The sequence below is a fragment of the Tamandua tetradactyla genome, chromosome 6, assembly GCF_023851605.1.
Source record: "Tamandua tetradactyla isolate mTamTet1 chromosome 6, mTamTet1.pri, whole genome shotgun sequence".
NCBI lineage: Eukaryota > Metazoa > Chordata > Mammalia > Pilosa > Myrmecophagidae > Tamandua > Tamandua tetradactyla.
In genome coordinates this window covers 97,692,214-97,714,760 of record NC_135332.1, presented here as the reverse complement: position 1 = coordinate 97,714,760, position 22,547 = coordinate 97,692,214, and the positions used below count along the sequence as shown (strand labels likewise).

The window sequence follows — 22,547 nt, the reverse complement described above, 5'->3', positions numbered from 1 at the left end:
TTCATTGAAAACCTTCATCAGTGTCCCCAATTTGTGATCTGCCTTATGGAATTCGGATTTGTCAATCCCCATGGTCACATGAGCCAATTCCTATTATAAATCTCATGATATTTACATATATTTGTGTAATATATTATTGCCATATCAGGTCTGTTTCTCAGACAACCCTGACTAATACAGCAATCTTCACATTCTGTATTTTGCAGATGACTTAATGCTGTTACACATATGTTATCTCCCACCCAGACTTCACACCTCTTCTTTTCTTTCTCAAAAGTTGCTAGAACTATATGACTACCTAGTCTAAACAGAAGTTGGGAAGCACAGTGTGACAGTGCTGTATTCATACGAGGTATGTGTAGGATCAGGGATAGCACAAAATCCAGGGAGTCAAGTTATCATTGGGAAAATGAAAGAGCCTGTGTTACTCGACCCTAAGGTGCTGAAGAACTTCAGCTTTCTCATTTAGCATACAGGTTTGGGACCAAGTAAACTTAAGGGCCTTCCAGTTCTGAAGTTATCCAGCATTTCCCATCCTTATGTTATGATTTGGTAGAAAAGTCTTCCTTATTTAACCATTGTATCCCCCACCGATATTTGTGCTCTTCTTACTCCATGGTTAACAAATTATCTCATTATTGAACAAATGTTCACTAATTGCTACAGTGTAGGAATCTTTCCTTAGCATATACTCTCCAGTGACAAGGAAATGAGAGAACCCGTTCCCTTTTTAGGGTGCAAGAACACTAGCTTATGTGATAAATGCTTCGTATTCCCAACCAAAGAGAAAACTCTCACTTTCCTTCCTTGCAACAGGGCAAAGAAAAGTGAGTGACCTGGCTGACAAGTCTGGGCTCCAGTCCTTTTCCATTTCCCTAAATATAGGATTTGTACCTTCAAATAGCCAAGAATTTTCTAGGGTCATTATACCCTACATTTAACAAACTCAAAGGCCGTCTGCCAGTCATTGAGTGTTGATGGAATTAGAAGAAAAAGGAGTGGTATACCCTCCAAATGTAGAGGTTTCTCAGCCAACCTTGTGAAGTTGGCAAGGCTTTTTTGCAAATATGTAAGTGACAGCAGAAAAACTCCAAGTAAACCCACTCCACTGGATAAACAGCCACTAGACATGACAGTGGAAAGGATAATTCTTGAGATACATATTTGAGGACACGGTTCTAAAAATCATCTGAGAGAACTCTTAGGGTTCCTAACTAGTTTTTCAAATTATTGTTGCTACAATCAGTGTAGAGAGTTGCAGTCAGAAGTCTTTTAATAAAATAAAAAACATACTGGAGTGGATAAGGATAAATTGTGTTCCATGAAACTTTTGTTTCTGGTGTGTGTGTGTGTGTATGTTTGTGTGTGTACTGGGGCACAAATAAAATGTATTCTAATTGTGGGTTAGAGGTAAAAGACTTAAAAGTTTCTGCCATAGATGTCCAGTTGTCTCTATTTAAAAATAAAATGGAGCGATTCTAAATGAAAGGGTTCAGATCAGCGTGGAAGTGGAAATAAGGGGATTAATCTTTCCCAGGGAAAAGATGGGAATGGTTGTCCTTGGGAAATCATTAGGTAGAGAAGCTTAAATCACAAGGAAAGCCACCAGTAGTTTATCTCCCTGATAAGCTTCAGGCAATTCCCTAGGGGAACCCACCCTTTAACACCTTCTTGGGTTAAGAAACTGAGTTAAAGGAACAAAGGAAGTCTTTCTATGTTTTTAATATGTTTTGATTACTTCTTTCTTCTCTGATTTGCATTAGACTTAAGAAATGCACAAAATGTGCTCAACAAGTATTTTTTAGGCTCTATGGTATTCTAAGCCAGATGCTTCGCATTCAAATCTTGTCTCTGCCATTTGCAAGCTGTGTTACCTTGCACAAGTTAATGACCTCTCTGTGTCGTAGTTTTCACATCTGTAGATGAAGATAATAATATATGCATCCCATTAGAGTCTTGAGGATTAAATGAGAATAGACATGGAAAGGGCTTAGATGAGTGCTCATACATAGCAAGCTCTATTGATTTTTATTCAGACTGGCACTGCCCTGCCAGCTGGGCACACACAGTAAAAGGCCCCACTCTGGTCTAATTAAGTCACATTCCGTTTGGGAAATAGGAAACAGAAAGGAACATTCTTAGCAAGCATACTTTAGACAGCTTGGTGGTGCGGTGAGTAGAATGTGATGGCCTTGGGAGCCTAGCCCTGGGTTGACACTGATGACATTATTTATTTGCTTGCTTTGCAAACTCAGGCAATTTAATTTGCATCTGAATTCTAGTTACCCCTTCTCTGAAATGAATATCCAACACTCATTGGTTTGGGAGATAATGCTTATGAGGCATTATCTGGCCTGGCATGGCTCCTATTAATTTTCTCCTTTTCCCTTAATAACAACTTCACAGGAAGAAGAAAAGGTAATCCTATTTCAGCACCCAGCACCATTCTGTGTATTGGTGATAGCGTCAAAGCAGGGTGTACCCCCTAGCTCAGGCTATGCTGAGAATTCACCAGAGATCAATGCAGCTTGCAGAATAGTAAGGCAAAGAATCCGGTGCAATAACCAACATTCCAGATCCATAGAGCAAATTGTTAATGCCAGAAGAAATTAGAACGTTTTTGTTGAGAAAATGATTTAAAATGTTAAAAATAAAGGTGTTTAAAAAGCCATGATTTTCTTTCTTTCACAACCTTTTTTTTTTTTTTTGCATGGGCAGGCACCGGGAATCGAACCCAGGTCTCTGGCATGGCAGGCAAGAACACTGCCTGCTGAGCCACCATGGCCCACCCTTTTATTACAACTATTTTTATATTTTGTTATTACCCTGAAGTCTTTGTTCTCATGCAGACATGTTTTCTTATGGTTTCTGTCAAGATATAAACTACCTCTATTCTACTTTTTTATACATCGTTATTCATTTGCCAGTACAGGTCTCATAGTAACCTATAGAATGGAAAGTTTTATATTATTGATTATTAATATTGTATCAGGTTTATACTTATATAGATGATGCTGTAACAAGCATCTTTATGAGTAAAGTTTCATTCTTTTTCATTTTGCTCCTTTAGGTAAACTAGATCCTTTGGGAAAATTATGAAGACCTCAATGCTTTGTGCTTGCAAGGTATTCCCTTAAAAAAAAAAATGGGACAGGCCTTGTGTTAACAAATGTTATATTCTTCATCTAAGATAGCCGATAATTTGGTCCAGGTGCTGATTTCAACACTTGGAGAAATTGGGGCATGAAGTCCTTCCCTTCTAATCCATTCAGGAAAGTCACCTGCCTCCTTTAAAAGTGTCCAGGAAAGGCAGTGCAGCCTAGTTCAGAGAAGTCGCCCATCATTTCAAGAGATAAAAATCACACTGGGTCAGTGATAGAATTCTCACCTTCCATGTGGAAGGTGCAGGTTCAATTCCCGGACTATGCACCCCACCCCACCCCCAAAAACAAAAGCACCCTAGGGCTATATTGTATGTATGTATTCATTTATAAGAAATGACTAGAACAGGCAAACTTACACAGACAGAAAATAGACTCATTCTTGGTCACCTGACATTGAAAGGAAGAGCTGGAGGAAATGGAGTGACTGCCTATGAGTGAGTACAGGGTACCCTTTGGGGGGTGATGAAAACGGTCTAGAAGCCATTGTGCTGATGGTTGCACAATTCTGCGAAGACACTAAAAACGATTGAATTGTTCACTTTCAGTGGTTGAACTGTATGGTGCGTGAATATATAAAATGAAGCTGTTAATAAAAAACTGAGCTAAAGTAACTATGACGAAATGCTAACATTGCCTATATTGGGTAGTGGCTCTCTATTAGTTACAATGATATTTATCTATCTTGCTATTCAGTTAAAATGCATGATAAAATTAAATAACTGGCCATTTAACAGAAGGAAATGTTAAGAAAAAAATCTCACCCTGGATTTACAGAAAGTTGAGAGCAGAAGAAAATTAAAACAGAGGGAGAGAGAACAGGAAGTGATTTAGGCCAAATAATCAGTAACACACACATTGTGTGCAGCAAAAGTAAATGGAAATGGAGCTCCAAGTGCTTGAAGAACCAGGATGGAAAGCTGTCCTTCCGAATGGGTATTATGTCCTATCAAAGTCTATTGTTTCATGAGGCCCCTACCTAACAATGTCCCATTGTGGCAGAGGCAAAGTCTTGGTTAAATCCCAGTTTTCCCTTCACTCCCTTCATTTTCAGCATCTCCAGCTGGTTCTCCAGGATGGCCTTGCGCTGACCACCAGAGCGGGTGGCCACATTGCTCACCCTGTAAGTAATGGTTTTACAGACTCCTTGGATCTGGTTGGGGGTCGCCAGAACCCTCAACTTGCTTTGATGATGATTAAGCATAAAGCTTACAGCACCTGTTTCCAGATGATGACATGGGGAGGAAATCTGTCTGGATTTGCCAACGCAGAGCCTATTGCACATCTGCAAAGCCATCTTTGGGAATGCAAGGATACTTCACATGATGAAAGATGCTGGTAAGGGTTTTCTAAAAATCTGTGGATGGTTTGATGCTTTCGGTTTAAAGGGAGTCAAAAGACTAACTCTCAACCGCAAGAGATGGTTTTGCTTTAACAAATGCAGTGGTTCTAAATAGGCATTTAATTCTCTGGATTAAAACAGCAGCTCTGTGGTCACCACAGATTTCTAGGTTGCGTGTAACTTTGCATTGTTCCTACTGGATGACCAGCCCAACTAGAAATAGTTAATGAGGAGGCATGGGGACGATGGAAAATTGTGTGGAAATCATCTCATCTGCTAGGAGAAGGTGATGACTAAACCTGGGAGTTTTACAGGTTTACATTGCTTGTGGATGATTCCTACAGAAAAGTATGGAAATGATCACCCAGACATCTCAAAGAGGGGGAGACGTCCTGGTTGCCAATGTGTGCTGTGGTCATGTTTTCAGCCTTTTCCTTCCCACCTAAGTCAAAGGCTCTGGGCCAAGAACCTAAGACAGTATTTCCTGCTGGACCAGCGAGGAGTGGCTGGGTCTTGGGTCTCTTAGATGGAACCCTTTGCAAAGGGATGAGTTGCAGTGTCTAAAATGTATTCCTGCGTGTGATTGGGGGAGTCTGTGAAGTGCAATTGAAGAACACTGTTCCAGCCCTGACACTGCCCATTTCTTGGGTGGTCATGGGCTGATTGCTATGGATGGATGGGGCCTGGGCTTCCAGCCATTGCAGGCTTCCTGCGGGAGCCTTCCCAGCAAGTGGACCTCTCCTTACGCCCATCTCCTTTTTGCACTGATTACTTAGAACTGTTTTTCCATGTTTGTAGAAGTTGTGTTTCTTCCTTTCCTCAACTGGGGTATGGAGTGGGGTGGGGGTATACAGGACAGGCTGATGACTTACTCAAGCCTAGTGGGACACCTGTTAGGTCTCAGCTCTGTGTAAGAGGTGTAAAGAGGCCACAGAAGGGGAAGGGAAAAAATTCTCCTTTAGGACCATCTGATCAAACCTCACTTTGAATAACAAGACCAGGGTGACATTTTCTAAACTGATTTGCTCTTCTAACTTAGACTACTCATTATGTGTCTCCCTATCTTTGAGATTCTTTGGGTCCCAATTATTCATATCTATATTCTATAACTTGATTCATTGACATCTTATCCTCTTTCCTATCTGATTACCAAGAAATAGAAATCTCTATGCTATCTAGGTAAAGCAGTTCCTCTTCAATGAACACTTAAGGAGTTTGGGTAACTGAATGGTACATGGGAGCTTCTCATAATATTGTAGGAAAATATTAAATGAAGTTACAATCTTTCTATGTGACCTCATTCAGAGCTCTGCTTCCCCAGTTGTGAAATGAGCTAGAGAAATAAGCAATCTCCCTCAATTACATATGGAAGGGGGTTTTCTCTTTTGCTTTTGTCACTCTTTTTCCTCCCCAGCTCCTGGGTTTAGTAATTATGCAGCCCATGGGCCTAGGTCTCATGGATTCCTCTGGTCCACTCAGATCCCAATCTCCTTTCCAATATTCACTACTGGGAAACCCACAGTTCTTCAGAGCAAGTTTAGTTCAGGTCAGCAAGCCAGTGTGGACTGTTAGATGCTGGGGTTACAAATTAAACACCTGCCTGTCTTTTAAGGGTGTTTTTGTCTAGGTGATGTGTCAAAGGAACAGATATTTGAATATAATGAAGCCAATGAGCTGATGTTCTGAAAAGCATTAGCTCAAGCTGGGAGAAGCACAGAGAGGGCACTAGAGGCCCTGCCATCAGTGGATGAATTGGCCAAAAGCCCCATAGTCCAATTTCATCTTAAATGGGGCACAAATTGTGTGGGGGGGGGGGAGGCGGGGGGGGGTCCCATGGCAATTTTGTACCAAACAGAATAAATTATTAAGTGTTGGGACCTAAGGATTGCTGAGCTACTTTGTAAACATTCTGGTATAATCAGGTTTCATTCCGTCTAAAACTAAGCAAGCATTGAGGTGAGAGACTCAGCAGCAGACCCTGGAGTCTTCTTCAAGCTTCACACAATAGGGCTGATAAAGCCCTCTCTGCAAACAACCTCAAGGCAATCATTTTATCAGATGTAATTACATTTTCTAATCTTATAGCAACTTCCTCGCAGGTACTGAGGGAGTCTGGGATTGGATTCGGTTTAAGAATCTTCCCAAAGGTTGTTTATTTAGGATCCTCCTAGTTTAAGGTTGCAGGTCTAAGCTTTATTAAGCATTGTTCTTGCTCACAGGTGGTCTCACAGCAGCCACCAGTTTCAGGTTCGGGGCCATCTAATCAGTGTCTATCTCTGAGCAATGGTCTCACTGCACCTGTGCTGCCTGCCTCAGCCTTCAAGGACGTGCCTCAGAGGAAGGAAGTTTAGGTAGAATTCTGGGTGTTTTGTGATACCCTGGGAGCTATGGTCACCTCACAGGTGACATCTGTATTAGACCTAAGGAAGGGCAGGTGGGGAGTCCATGCTGAATTTGAAGGAGGACAGGTAGCATCTGTACTAGACCTGAGGGAGGGCAGGTGGGGTCTGTTCTAGACCTGAGAGAGGGCAGGTTGGGTGTGTTCTAGACAAGACATGAGGGAGGGCTGAGGCTCTTGGCACACCCCAAGATTCCTCCCAGCGGGAACTGTCTGTGTGATGGGATTACAGATAGGTGGTAAACTCTGGTCTGAGACTGTGTTCCAAACCCAGAAGTAGAGCCATTGTAGTTTTACATGCCTTGTCATCTTCAGTGCTTTCTATTTGTGAGTTGATCAAAAAGAAGCCAAAATTGGGGGTTGGGGAACATATTATCATATATCATTAATTCTAAGTATCTTTTCTGGTCTCAGGTTGGTTCTTTTTTTAAAAAAAAATCAATATTCTTTATTAATGTAATTGAATAATCTGTATTTCCATACTTCTTACAATTATGATTCATGTAATGCACAAGTTTGAGAGAAACAGGTGGCCAAGCACCATGAGGTGCCTATTCTACATTATTCCATAAATATTAACAGATGCTACTTAACCCCTCCTTGGTTTTATATCTGAACTTTTTTATTATTATAGCGGTAATACATGCAACACAGAACTTTCTGTTTTAACCTCCTTCAAAGGGTTCAATTCAGTAGTGTTCACTGCACTCGCAATATTCTACCAACACCACTATGCTTTAGTAAAACTTTTCATCACCCCAAACAGAAACTCTGGACCCATGAAATGCTGACTCCCCATTCCTACCCCTTGTTCTGATACCCTCTGATCTGCCTACTCTCTCTTACGAATTTGCAAATTCTACATATTTTATATCAGTGAGATCATACAATATTTGCCCTTTCATGACTGGCTTATTTCACTCAACATGATATCTTCAGGGTTTATCCATGGTATTGCATGTATCAGAACTTCCTACCTTTTTATGGTTGAATAATATTCCATGGTATGGTTGTGCCACATTTTGTTTATCTATTCATCTGATGGACTCCTGGGTTCCATCTATTCCCCTACAGATATTGTAAAGAACCTTATGCATCTTTTTAAAAATTATTTATTTTTTATTGATATATATTCACATACCATGTAATCATCCAAAGTGTATAATCAGTGGCTCACAATATCATCATATAGCTGTGCTTATGCATCTTTTTAGGAAAATATTTTGTTGAGATATATTCACGCACATAAAGTCCATCCAAAGTATATAATCAATGGCTCACAATATCATCACAACCTTAGGCGTCTTAAGGTTGCCCAAGTCTTTGTTTCGGTGAATTTCTCTCTATTTTTGGAAGTGTTTTCCTGGGGGTTTTAGTTGTTATCAAGCTCTAATCATGCTACTTGCTTGGCACACCAGTTTTATTACAAGTACTTTTACTCTCTCTGGTAACAATAAAGAGAAGCCACTTTCAATCATACTTACTGCTATATGGTTAAAAAACTGAGCATTTCTCTGTTTTCAAGTAAAAATCTTGAGTACCTGATTGGTTAAGTTCTGTAAACTTGCAGGCCCATTCTTTTGAAATCACTTCACAGAATTCCACTTCCAGGGCCTCAATTCCTGCTCTCATACAGGGGGTCCATCAGCCCTCAGCCTCCACCTCTGCAAGACCGTTTCCACCCCAGCTTTTGGGGGTAAGCTGTTAATATGTGGAGAGTGAAGTTAACCTCCTAGAGAAGTTCGCCCATATTTTTATTACAACTTTATCTTTTCAGAAGTCATAAACATTTCTGACATCTAGTTCATTCTTGTGAATGGGGCAATGGAATGGGTTGGCACCTTTTCTGGTGGGGCCAGGGAAATCAGACCCAATGGGATTTGGAAGCCTGGAGTAGTGAGAAAACTCAGCACCTGGAAAGCTGATCACATCTCTGCTACTAAATCCACTCGATGATACAGAGCCACTCACTGTCCCTTCCTGATCTTGAAAGGCACCTGTTCAATGAGGGGGCTGGGCCCAAATATCATTTGCAGGCCTAAATGCAGGTTTGGGAGGTTGTGTTTGGGCAAGGGACCTTTCTTTCTTGTCCTTGTCTTTAATTTAAGGAAATATTTGGTCTGATCTGGTTAAAGAAAGTGGCTTTATTAACACCCAGACAAAGATTACAAGAAAAAGCAAATCCTTTTTTTCCCCTTAAATTAGCATTTATGTGCTTCCCAAGTGCCTGGTAAGCTCTGTGCCAGGGATCACTGGATTGAATCTCACACCAACCTATTTGTGGTAGGTACGGCTCTCCTGTCCAAGTCTGAGGTGAGGAAGCAGGTGCCAAGGGGTTAGGAGCCTGCTCAGCGTTCCACAGCTGAAATTTGAAAGCAATTCATGACCATCTAAGTACTAGGACTACAAGAATTGCATCTCAGTTGTACACCATGCATGGAATGTTTGTATGTTAAGAATGTTTGGGTTTGTATGTTGTTTTATCAACAAAAAAATAAATATTCAAAATAAAAATTTTTTTTTAAAGTTATAATGAAGGAAAAAGAAATAGAGGTTCAAAGATAGGACAACAAGAGATAAAACCATAATTCTCTATAGATGATAAGCTCATATGCCTGGAAAATGATGTAGAATCAAGAGACTCTCAGAATAATAAGAGTTTATCAAAATTGTTGGAATCAAGATTAACCTACAAACACCAGTAGTGCTTATTCTAACTCAGAAACACATTAGTAAAGATATTCAAATATTACATAATATTAATAATATAAAAAATGTTTTAACTATTCTGTTGAACCAGGAATATATAGTATCTCAATAGGAAAAAAATTAAAGCCCATAACAAAGCACCTAGAAGATAATTTGAATAAATGGTAAGATATACTACAAAATATCAATCCTCTCCCAATCAATTTAGGGACTCAATGCTTCCTAATCAAATCCTTGCTGGTTTTTTTTTTTTAAAGGAATTCAATTTACTTACTCTAAAATTTATATAAAAGAATACATTTTTGTCATTAGCTAAATAAACCTTAAAAAAGAAAGAAGAGTAAGCAGTAGACTTGACTTAGTACTTTATCAAGACAGAATAAACTTGAGGCTAAAAAACAATATGTCCAATGACATCCAGGGGTAAAAGTTTCCCCGGTGACATGGGAGATGACTCCCAGGGATGAATCCAGACCTGGCGCCATGGGATCAACAATTCCATCCTGATCAAAAGGGAGAAAGAATATAATAAAGTTATCAGTGGCAGAGAGAGTTCAAATAGAGTCGAGATGCTACTCTGGAGGTTGCTCTTACTCAAGCTTCAGTTAGACCTTGCTACCTATTATAACCTGCCAACCCCCAACCAGGACCATTCCAGCCAATCCTAAAGAACACCCAGGGTAATATATAAGATCCACAAGGGTTCCATGCACTAGAGTAACTTTCCAGAAATCTATAACCTCCAGATGGGTCCCTGGTGTATATAAGTCCTGAAACCTAGCCCAACCTCTCCAGAACATCAGATAGTTCCATCTCCCTACCCCATATTAGTGACAGACCCTTCCAATATGAAAAATTTAGAATTCTCATAGCCCAAACACCCTTAAAGAGAGGGATGAAAATATCAAAGGTGATGGTGGAGTTATACAGAAAAGATAGGGTTTAACAAATGAATATGAATGCTGAATCATTAAATCGATATCTATTTTAGTCTCCAGTATTTTAGATCAGCTAGAAGTAAAAAACTAAAATTGTGACATTGTAACCCATGTCAAAGTCTGAAAAATGTTCTATAACTAATTGTGGTGCTGTGCTTTGAAATTTATAGCTTTTTGTATATGTTATTTTTCACAAAAAAGGAAAAAAGTCGAGTGTGGAAAAAAACAGTAAGTCCAGTGTGGTATTGACATAAGAATAGACAAAAAAAAAAAAAAGAAGAATCGCATGTCATATTGGTAACACCTGGGATGGTACAGCAAGAACAACGTGTTATATTGAGCCAGGGGTGGGGCTAATTTAAAATCCTACTTCATTTTCATGAGTTTGGTTTTGGTTTACATTTTCTTTCTACCCCTCCCAAAATAAAATTGATAAATTCTCATCTGAATCAAAGAAGAAAATGTTAATGGTTGGGAGGGAAGGGGGAGTATGAGATGGGATTGGGGGGTTAAAAAAAATGATCGGTTTCAAGCTGCTTTAACTCATCAACTGATTTGCTTTCTATTTGTTAGACAAACAGAAAGGGTGATCAAAGCCCATCTCTGTTATTATCTTTGGTGAGTGATTACTTCGGTGCAGTTTCTGAAGATGTTTTACCAACCCCTGCCTGCACCACCTTTCCCATGCCCGGTTAGGCACATCAAACCTTTTTGTGCCTGAGGACTAAGTTTAGGGTCTCTGTGATAAGGAAGAAAGTTGCAAATAAGCCAGCAAGCTATGCAAAGAATGTGTTGAGGACACAGAAGTTCACAGGTGTAATGGCCTCCAACCTCCCCAAAGTATTTCATTTTCCAATCTCCCTTTGTGCTAGAGAACACAGTCTGGAACCACAGCCAACGAGGATTAGCAGACAAAGCCCATTTTCCATGGAGGAGGGCCCTTCTCCACGGAACGCCCTTCCTCTCATATTCTTACAAAATGATGATGATTTACTGGCCCTGTAAGTAAGGAATCTCCCTTGAAGTCTGCCATGGGGCACCTTTGGCCTGCCCTGCCCTGCAGCCAATGCTGAACTTACAGATAGCCTCCTCTCGTGACTAAGTTGTAGACAGGTAGCCAAAATAAGTGGGTGGCAGAGGATGCACAGGTCAAAGGAGTAGCCAGAGCAAAGGCCTGGAGATAAGAAAGCACGCGAGTTTAGAGAACTGCAAGTAGTTCTCAAAGGCTAAACAGAGGTTCTCTGATTTGTCTGTGCACTAAAACCCCCCATGTTTCCTTGCATCCAGGTTCATGAAATCAGAATCCTTCTGGATGGGATGCAGACATCAGCGCTGCTTTTAAACTCCCCAGGTGATTGCCGATTGCATCATGCTTGAGACCTGGTAGCCTAAACTGCAGAGTGAGCATAAAGGAAGGCAAGGGCTAAAGCAGAAAGATGAGGAAGGGGCGAGGTCGTGCCAGGCATGGTAACATATATGGAGGAGATAATGGAGCCTTCAAAGAATTTTCTTTGCTGTTGGATTATTATGAATGGAACATGACCAGATAAATATTAGAAAGACCACTCTCTGGCTGCAGAGAATTGGAAGACAACAAAAGTGAAGCAGGAAAGATAACTGAGAATAGTTCCAGCCAGGCTTAATTCCAGATAGATTAAAGAAATGGAGAACACAGAACATGGTGTTGACTTAGTAGAGGATGTGATATGCAAAGAGTCAGGGAGTGGGGGAGGCTAAATGGCAAGTGTGGGTGAAGAACCAGAATGGAGAGTGAGCTGTGACTACCGAAAGCATCCTCGTGGTCTTCTCCTGCCATTTTCAAGATTTAAAGCTGGGACCAGCCAAGGGGATGAGAGCTGAGGAGGCTAGCCATCTTCAGGGGTCCACACGGAGCCCTGTGTGTGGCCTCTTCCCCACACGTGAGCAGACAAAACCACAAGAGGCAGAGCTCTTCTAATCCCAGGGCCAGCAGCACCCTGCAACGTGTCCTAGAGCCCAGAGCAGGCTCCAGGATGACAGGCATCATGAGACTATCTGTAGCGTGAGCCTCTTCTCCCAACCACTGATGGATATACAGGAGCTGACCGTGAAGTTTTCTTGGCATGTAATCTTTTTTTCAGGGATAGTCCGCAAGCAGCATTTGGATAGCAAAGTATTGAAATTCCTGGGCCCTTTATGTTTTTTTATGAAAGTATAAATGTAGGATGTTTAAAATAGGACCTGAAAGTACAGTCCCCTAATCATATATTGCATAGACTATATATTTGCAAGAAAATATTTTCAAAACTTTTCACCAAAAATGAGAACATCATGGCGAGAGAGCCGCTAGAGTTCTCATTCTTGCAACTAGATTCAGAATTGGTACTAGATACAGCATCCCAATTGGATTCAGTTCTACTCTGGGCTCTCCCTCTCATGTTTTGTTCGGTTTGTAAAATTTTATAGTGATAATATATATGGAACATAAAATTTCCCATTTTAACTACGTTCACGTGTACAATTCCATGATTTCAGTTACATTCACAGTATTGTGCAATCATCAACACCAGTTACCAAAATTTTCACCACCTCAAACAGAAACTCTGTACCCAAATGTACAATTGCTCTCCCTTCCCCTCCCTGCCTCGCCTTACTTTCAATTATTGTTTCATCTGTACAAGGTGAGCACAAGCCTCAATCTTCCTAAAGTCTTCCATAACTCGAGTCTACACAACGTTGTTTGGAATGAGGAAGAAGAGCTAAGACATAAAAAAAGTTTCCAGAAATGACAAAATATAAATAAGATCCATTTGATTGTATCTGTTGGAAAAAATGGACTTAAATTATGAGACAATCCCATGATTCCAAATATGACTAAGTATTTAGCCTTCAACCCATTCTTAGTATTATTTCAACGTACGGTACCAACGCATGATGGCTGCCTGCGATTGCTGAAAGAGAACGAAAGCACAGAACCTGGCCTGCCTGTACCTTCACTCTCTGTGGACCCCTGACAGCTGTTCCTTCTGCCCTTAGAAGCTTCTGCTGTCAAATGATAAGGGGGTTTCAAATCTGGCTGCCCCTCAGAATTACTACAAGGACTATAAACACACCAACAGACCCCAATCTCAGTCCGCAAAACTTCCAGAACAATTAAATCAGAATCTTTGGTGGGGCCCAGGCATTAGGGTTTTTTCAAAAGCTTCCCAGAGCGGTTTTCACGCCTTCCTAGGCTTGAGGATCCTGGGACGAGCTAAATGATTTTGAGATTCTCTTCTATTCCTTGGGACACTTCTCCCTTGAACTCTCAATCCAGAAAGAAACTCCAGAAGGCACATTTCCTTTGATTTTATAGCTGTAGAAAGTATACATGCAAAGACACTGCTTATGGAGGTGAAGACCAACGTTTGAAAAGCAAAAATGCTTTCTAGCCCTCCTGTGACCTTCAGCTGGGGAAATCATAACAGTTTTGTTTGTTTTAATCGCTTCTTCAAGTATGTTTCAAACCTTCAGGTTTCAGAAACCAGAAGATGGAAATCGGGTGGGGGGGGGGCGTCCCTTACCACGGACAAGTGCTGTGCCCTGAGGGGAGAGGGGGAGCCAAGTGACTAACCTTTTTGCCAGTAGAGTTAGCAGTTTCTCTGAATACAATGGAACCTCTGCCACTTTGAAGATAAGCTCTCACAGGCCCCTTAAAACAATAATTCTGTACTTTCTTTCCTGTTTCTAGATTTATTTTAAGTATTGGTATAAAATGTCAGAGTAGCTGATAGCAGTCAGATCAGTTTGTATAAAGCTTGCCTTGCCTGCTTGCGGTGTATTCGGGCTATATTTGACACAGGAAAGCACTTAATCGTGTCTGCTATCAGCCAGCTACACCCACCTTTGTGAGCACCCTTGGAGGCGAGATTTATCACTGTGACCTCCAATTGGATGGAAGGGACCGATGGATAGGGCAGGCTTCTGAGAAGTTGGGGTTAAAAGACTACATCCAGGCCCACATGCTGAGGAAAAGGTGAGAGACACAAACCTCCCCCCTTGGAATGAACCAAGCATATGAGCAGCACATTTCACCCATGCCTCGACTTTTAGCTTGAGTTGTTGAAAGTACCTGAATGTCAATCTGATGATACAGTAGCAGTTAAGAGCCCTCCACCGCCATACCTTGTTTTGCCTCCAAACCTGCCTCTTCTGCAGACTTAAAAACCAAAACAAAACTTCGGATACTCCAGTCTGGCTAATCAGGTTAGGGGAATCCTATTTTCCTCTTTACGCCAACCCATCCACAACACAGCTCAAATAGAAGAGGTTCACATGTGTGAGGCTTTTTTTTACAATTAATCAGCTTCTTTTCCCACATACCATTTCATTTGTATGTTCCAGCCCCCGATGAGGTTGGCAGAGCAACCGTGACCCATCTGTCTGTCCTACAGAGGGGAAGTGAGCTGAACAAAGGGAAGCCTTCCACAGGTGACGCAATCCAGATGGCTTGGTCCCAAATCCTTGCTCTTACACGTGGAAGAATTTGGCCAAGTGGTTTAGTGTTTGCATTTGGATGTGAAGAAACCTTGGTTTCCATTTGGTTGGAGCATTCAATAGTTACATGACTTTAGACAAATCATTTCCCCAAACCTTCTCTTCTATGTCTGAAATGCGGATGATTCCACCCTCTGCATAGCTCATAGGATCGGTGTAGAATATACAGGAAACGTATTATTTTCCCAGTAAGTATTAATACTTTTAAATACCTGTTGGGGGGCGAGCCACAGTGGCTCACCAGGCAGAGTTCTTGCCTGCATGCCGGAGACCTGGGTTCAATTCCCGGTACCTGCCCATGTGAAAAAAATAAAAAGTGAAATAATATAAATAAATAACTAAATACCTATTGGAAATTACACTTTCATGCTAGACTGACTACAGTTGCGATAAGCAGTTCCCAGGTACACACTAATGACATAGATTCTCAGTGTTTTCATCTATAAAATAACAGCAACGGTAGAATCCCATAAATTTTTAAAAGTGAAGGGAATAGTATAATGAACCTCCATTCCAAATACCATGTCCTCATTCCCAACTTTTCCTGAATTATTTTAAACCAAATCCCGGTATCATACCAGGTCACCCATCTCTGAGTAATTAGGGTATGTATTTTTTAACATAACCACCATGTCGTTGTCACACCTAACAAAATTAACAGTAATTATTTAATATTTTCTAATATCTGATCCATAGCCCATTTCCCTGATTGTTTCAAAGATGTATATTCATAATTGGTTTATTCAAGTCAGAATACAAATGAGATCCAAATATTGCCTGTGGTTTCTGTATCTCTTTGTTTAACACCTTCTCCTCTCACCCTTTTTTAGATATAGCATTGTTTTGTTGGAGAAGTAACATCACTCCTTTTGGAGAATGTTCCACATTCTGAATTTGTTTCATTGCTTAATTGCCATAGTGCTGAACTTTTCCCTCTATTTTTCATATCTCAGACTTCTTGTAAGGATTAAATGAATTAAGACTTGGCAATAAAAGTAGTACAATGTCTATAAATATTTGCCATTAAGTTGTCAAGCATTCGATCTTTAACCTGGTAGAATATCCCTTATTTAACAATCGTCTTCACTTTGGTTTATCCCTATTTTTTTTTCTCCTTCCATTTCATGGATCATTTTAATTTTTTTTTCACAAGTAAACTATTTTTTTTTTACTTCACTGTTGTTTATGTTTAATTTTTGTTATACTCTGATCTTTCTCTGCTTTTCTTTTCCATTTTTTCTTCACCCAGAATTCTTTCCTGACTTTTCTTTCTCTCTCTATAACTGCCTAGTGGACAGTTGTAACAGAAACTGCGGAATGTTTAAGACCAGGGGAAGGAGATACAGTTCCATAGGTCAGCATTCCACGATATTGGGCATTGTGAGAAGTGTGATAATGCTCATTGAGATGACCAGAAATTAATAATTGATCATTAGTAACTGAAAAGTAAACCAGGAACCCACTAGGCTTAATATCTACATGATGCATAATCAGAGGTCTGAGAAGTAGCTATGACCGGAGTGTGGAGAGGAGGAGGGGACTGGAGGGTCTTCAGCAGTGAGGAGGCCAGAGGTGGCCCAGACCAGGATATGGTATTGAGGGGGCTGGGGGCATTGGATCAATTTCTATAACATCTTTCTTTGTATGTTTTCCTCCATTCACCAAGTGGCCTTTTGATCTTAATTTAGCTAGTAGGGTAGACTTCCTTCCTGAAAAGATACAGTTCCCATTGAAAATAATTAAATTGTCTTTCCATTACAGACCAATTTCATTTGCTTGGGCAGCATAAACCACTTTTCACCCAGAACATGATTACTCTGAGTAAGCTAAAAGGCCAAAGTATCAAGGCCTGAACTTGGCAATTCTTTGGATATGAAGGGTAAACAATGAGCAAAAAATTCAAGCTTAAGATCAAATGTATAAGTCTGAGTTTCTAGAAGGATGATGTACCATACATAGAAATAGGAAATACAGGAAAAGGTGGACTCTTCCAAAGTGTTAATAATCTTCAGGCCTTCTTACTCACCGCCAGTGCTCTATCTCATTATCCTGCCATGGAAGGTCTGCTTGAAGTAGCCTCATATTTCAGTGACTATGTGTTATTTCCCCATTCATTTTAAAATTAGATGCTGAGCTGGATATTTTGAGATTGTATAAGAAAGATAAGGCAAAGCATCCAAGAAGCACATAGAGTTGAGAGGAAATATAAGACACATATATGAGTAACTGAAATGCAACGGATTGGTTATTCATAATATAAATTGCCTTGGTTTGCCAGAGGTGCTGTGACAAATATCAAGCTATGGGTTGGCTTAAAAAAGCATTTATTCCCTCACAGTTTTGGAGGCTCAATGTCCAAAGTCAAGATGTTGGCAAGGCCATGCTTACCCCAGGGCTGGCAGAGTTTAATTATGGCCATCCTTCTCCAACATATGGTCATTTTTCTCTTCTCTGGCTTCTTCCTGTGGCTTTCTCTGACTGCAAGTGAATTTCCTTTCTTTATAAGACCTCCAGTCATATGGCTTAAGGCCCACCCTGATTCCATTTTACCACACCTTAACTGATAATAACATCTTCAAGGGTCCTATTTGCAAATGAGTTCATACCCACAGAAATGAGGATAAAGATTTGAACATGTCTTTTGTGGGGGACATAATTCAGTCCCCAACATACATGATTTAAGATGCCAGCAGCAATTAAAAAGTCCTACTTTTATTTTAATTGAAACAACAAAATAAATTTGTCACACTTACTAAGGAGTCTAGAAATAGGGTGCTTCAGGATTCGTTAATAGAACAACTCAAGGATGTCATCATGACCCAGCTTCTTTCCATCTTTCCCCTCGGCCACCCGGAGTCCTCTAGCTTGCCCTCTTATGGACACAAGAGGGTGCAGTTCAAATCCTTACACATGGATACAGCAACATAAAGTCAAAGAAAGGGGTCTAATGTTCCTGCCTTTATGGGCAAGAAATCTTCCATGGAACCGCCCCCCCTCCATTCCACTTGCTCTTATATATCATTTATCAGAATCATATCACATGTTGAATCCTAAACCAGTCACCAGCAAGGTGAATAAAATTAACCTCATAGCCTAAACCTGTCAAGATTAGACCTCGGATCTGGGAAGGGAGCCCTTGAACACCAGACACCTAAATGAAACCTGAATTCTGTCATCAAGGAAAATAAGGGAAATAATCAACAGGATTTACAGCGCATGCATGGTGTTGTGGGCACATTACTTGATGCTTAGTTCCATCCTAAGCTTCCATCCATCCAACAGATATTTAGACAGAGCTAAACCTGGGCAACAAAATGTCTGAGATCCTTCCATTGCTTTACAAGAGAAAGAGACAGAAAAAATGGTCTCTCCTGAGAATTGGAGCAGATCTTACAGAAAAAAAAAACACGACTGTTTATGATGCACCTGCCATGTAACCAAGACTGTGTGCTGAGCACCCTGCTAAGCATTGTATAGCCCTTACCTCATTGAGTTCTTTCCACAGTCCAGCAAAGTGTATATTATTATCCCCCATCTACAGTTACAGAAAATAAAAACTTTGCTTCAAGGAAGCCAAATAACTGGCCAAAGGTCGCATAGCTAAAAAGTGACAGACACAAGAGCTGACCTCGCTGTATTTCATATCAAAGCCCCCACTTTTACAAAATATAACTGTATTGCATGTTTCTGAAACAAGTCTGTAAGAGCATACCCACCAATGCTTCTCTCCCCCAGTATGTGTACTGGGTCTGTGGATGGCAGTGGGGGACAGCTTTATTGCCCTCTGGTGTTAATGTGCTGCTTCTGAACATGAGGCTGAAAGAGGTGGGGTAGAAGGAAGTACTAAGAGCCATGTCAGGGAGAGGTGGCTGGTTAGAAGGTCATTTGGGAATCTGGGAGTTAGAGTGGATAGGGACTTTATTCTCTTTCTCTCTAAGAAAGGTGGATTCCTGGGACTCTGCTGTTATGGGAGGAAGAGGGCTGATCTGGAAAAACCATCAGGAATATATACCAAAAAGAGTCATTCTTTAATAAAGCTTTTCTTTAGGAAGGCAGGAATCTACTCTGCATCCATCCAAATTGCAAGTCAAGGTTAAAGACAAGTTTTATGTTGGACTTTACAATTTACAAAGCGCTTCAAAGCATGACCTCATCTGATCAGCACTCTCCAAGAGAGCTTCTCTGTGAGGATAGGAATGCTGTATGTATGTGCTGCTCAGTACAGTAGCTACCATCCTCATATAGCTACTGAGTGTTTGAAATGGGACTATTGTGATTGAGGAATGAAACTTTATATTCTATTTAACTTTAGTTAAGGTCTATTTAAATTTAAAGTGCTATATGTGGCTGGTAGCTCCTGTACTTAGTGCAGCTCTAGAAGTTGAGCGATCTACCCAAGTTCATTGCTTTAGTAAGCTGCAAAACCTTTACTCCTCTCTTTGTAGTAACAGATCACAACAGGAATTCCTCCTGGGTTCCTTGGGTTAATCATCAACCTAATTTAAATGCTGGAAATTTAATTCTGTTGCGAAAACTTCTCAAGATTGAATTTGACAAGGGGATGGAACCAAACATAGCCGAAATGAACTTTCCATTAAGTCCAGTTTGGTCTGCATTTATTTTTTCAAAGGGAGCATAATACATATTCCAACACCTGAGTGGCGTTTTCCGCTCAGATTGTAAGTATAAGAATGAGCTTCTGAGTCCACTGTTGCAGGCAATTGCCTAAGATAGCCTATTTGTTGAGGGGCATGGCAATAACTGTCCTTCACATGATGGGAGAAAAAAACAGAATCAAAGTCTCTCTTGTGATTGACATTGGTAACAATAAAATTCCAGAAGGTTCTAAACACCAAACAAAAATAATTTTCTCTGATACTATCCTTGCTTGTCAACATGGGTCAGGTTGATTGAGCAGACACGGAAAGCACAGGAGAAGGAGTACAGGAAAGAATGAGCATTTATCAGGCAGGATAAGAAATAAGAGCACCTCTCCAGAAAAAAAAAGACATATATTTTGAGGGTGAAGATACAGTCCTCTGCTGATTTAAACAGATATTTCATTCCGTCATGGGTAGTGACCACTGCCTCACTCTTTGTAGCACCCCAGGTAACGTCGCTTTATTTCAACTCTTTGCCTGCTAAGGGATTTTGGAATTGGCTGAGAAAATCTGCCAATGACAACATCCACACCCCCTGCTCAACGATGACCTTTCGGAAGGCTTGGATTGCCCTGTCGTGTGAAGTTGAGGGATTCTCAGCATATTGTACATTCCTATCTTAGCCTGCCTTCAGATAGATCCCTTCCTTCCTGGAGAGATAGCCGTGTAGTTAGCTGAGCAGGTGACCCTCACCTCCACCCCGGATTTCATCATCATTATTAATAGCTGGGTGTGCAAATGTTTCCTGAAGGACATGATAAGAACAGCACAGAATCAGAGGGAAGTCAATCCATGACTCAGCAGTTTTCCCTCTTACCCGAAAGCCAGGGAGAGATTCCTGGTTTACCTAAGGATATCTGTAAGACCTGGGACTTCTGCCCAGTGTCTGTTTGAAGCTCTTACATTGTGTGGGATAAGGTCTTGCAGTCACTGAAATTCAGAAAAATAGTAGGCAGGCTCTGTGTAAAGCCACTGCAGCTCTCTGACAACCCACCTGTAACCACCTTCCTTTTTAAATTACAGAACCAGTGTCTGGTTGCCAAAAGGGGCAGGGGACCTAACATTTACTGAGATGGTGTTCAAGTCTTTTACATATATCTCAGGTTATCTTCTCCATCTCCCTGGGATAAAAGAAACATTAATTTGGAGATGGGGAAGCTGAGGTTCAGAAAAGGTAAGTCATTTGCCTGAGATCACCCAGCTAGATAGAAGAGAGCCAAAACCCACACCTGCTTCACTGGTTTTCTAGAGCACCAACCTTTGTGTTCCATGCTACCACCTCGGGCAGCGTGAACAAGGCACCTCTTTGGAGCCGCTTGAGATTTTCTCTTCAAAACTCCTGCATGTAACACTCAGAGAGATGGCATGCCTGAAACTCACAGCTTACAACACCTTCCTCAACATCTTACTCCTCCAGCAGGAACAAGGCTAGGGTGAGGCGGGTCGGGCAACTCATCAAAGGCACCAAATTTAAGGGGACATAAAACAAAAAAAAATCAGTAATCATGATAAGGAGCATTGTCATGAAATATTTTAAAAAATCAAAATGACTGGGGGCGGGGGTGCACAGGTGGTTCAGTGGTAGAATGCTCGCCTTCCGGGTGGGAAACCCGGATTTGATTCTTGGACCATGCACCAAAAAAAAAAAAGACTGGGAAAAAATCTTTGAGCTTTTGGCTACTTCATCATCTTGTCTACAGCTGGCCATGGTTGGGAACTGTTTCTCCCTGGCTTTGCAATGCAGATGGAGTCCCTGTGAGTGAACCCCAAACTCCTTGCTTCACATAAAGGAACTCCCTTTCTTCCCTGTTAATAATTTCCCCCAGTTTGGGCTGAATACCGGCTGCGTTGCAACCTTGTGCTGGGAACAGACTGTTCTACAGGGAACAAGATGGACCAGGCTCTGCCATCCTCTTTTCACCTTTACATATATTGCTCCAATTTATTATTTTTCTTTTAACTATCTTTATTGATAAATCTTCACACACATACATTTCATACATGGTGAACAGTGACTTGCAATATTATCACATAGTTGTGTATTCATCACCACGATAATTTTTTAGAACATTTGCATCTCTACAGAAATAGAAATAAAAGGAAAAACTCATACATCTCATAGCCCTTTCCCCTCCCTCTCAATGACCACTAGTATTTCCATCTACCCAATATATTTTACCCCTTATTCCTCCTATTATTTATTCATCTTTTATCCATCTGTACATACCCTGGATAAAAGGAGCAACAGACACAAGTTTTTCACAATCACACGGTCACAGTGTAAAAGTTATATCTTTATACAATTGTCTTCAAGAGTCAAGGCTACTGGGACCAGGCCATGGTAGCTCAGCAGGCAAGAATGCTTGCCTGCCATGCCAGAGGACCCGGTACCTGCCCATGAAAAAAAAAAAGAGTCAAGGCTACTGGAACACAGCTCAACAGTTTCAAATACTTCTCTCCAGTCATTCCAATACACCATAAACTAAAAAGAGATATCTATATAATGCATAAGAATAACTTCCAGGGTACCCTCTTGACTATCTTTGAAATCTGTCAACCACTGAAACTTGTTTTGTCTCATTTCTCTCTTCCCCCTTTTGGTCAAAAAGGCTTTCTCAATCCCTTGATGCCAGGTCTGGGCTCATCCCAGAAGTTCTGTCCATGTTACCAAGGAGGTTTACACCCCTAGAGTTATGCCCCACATAGTGGGGAGGGCAGTGAGTTTACCTGCCAAGTTGACTTAGAGAGAGATGTCACATCTGAGCAACAAAAGAAATTCTCTGGGGATGACTCTTAGGCCTAATTTTAAGTAGGCTTAGCCTA

The 22,547-nt window shown here is 40.9% G+C and overlaps 1 long non-coding RNA gene across 3 annotated transcripts; it reads left to right on the top strand.

Moving 5' to 3' along the window:
* The first annotated feature begins 4,170 nt into the window (after positions 1-4,170).
* Positions 4,171-15,148, top strand: LOC143686243 (uncharacterized). Of its 3 annotated transcripts, none has more exons than XR_013176985.1 (4): positions 4,171-4,284; positions 4,390-4,499; positions 11,836-11,899; positions 14,911-15,148. It is a non-coding gene; the product is annotated as an uncharacterized LOC143686243 (long non-coding RNA). The 3 variants fall into 3 exon arrangements; XR_013176986.1 differs by adding an exon at positions 11,421-11,549 and having other exon boundaries at positions 4,192-4,499; XR_013176984.1 differs by having other exon boundaries at positions 4,194-4,499.
* The last annotated feature ends 7,399 nt before the right edge of the window (positions 15,149-22,547 follow it).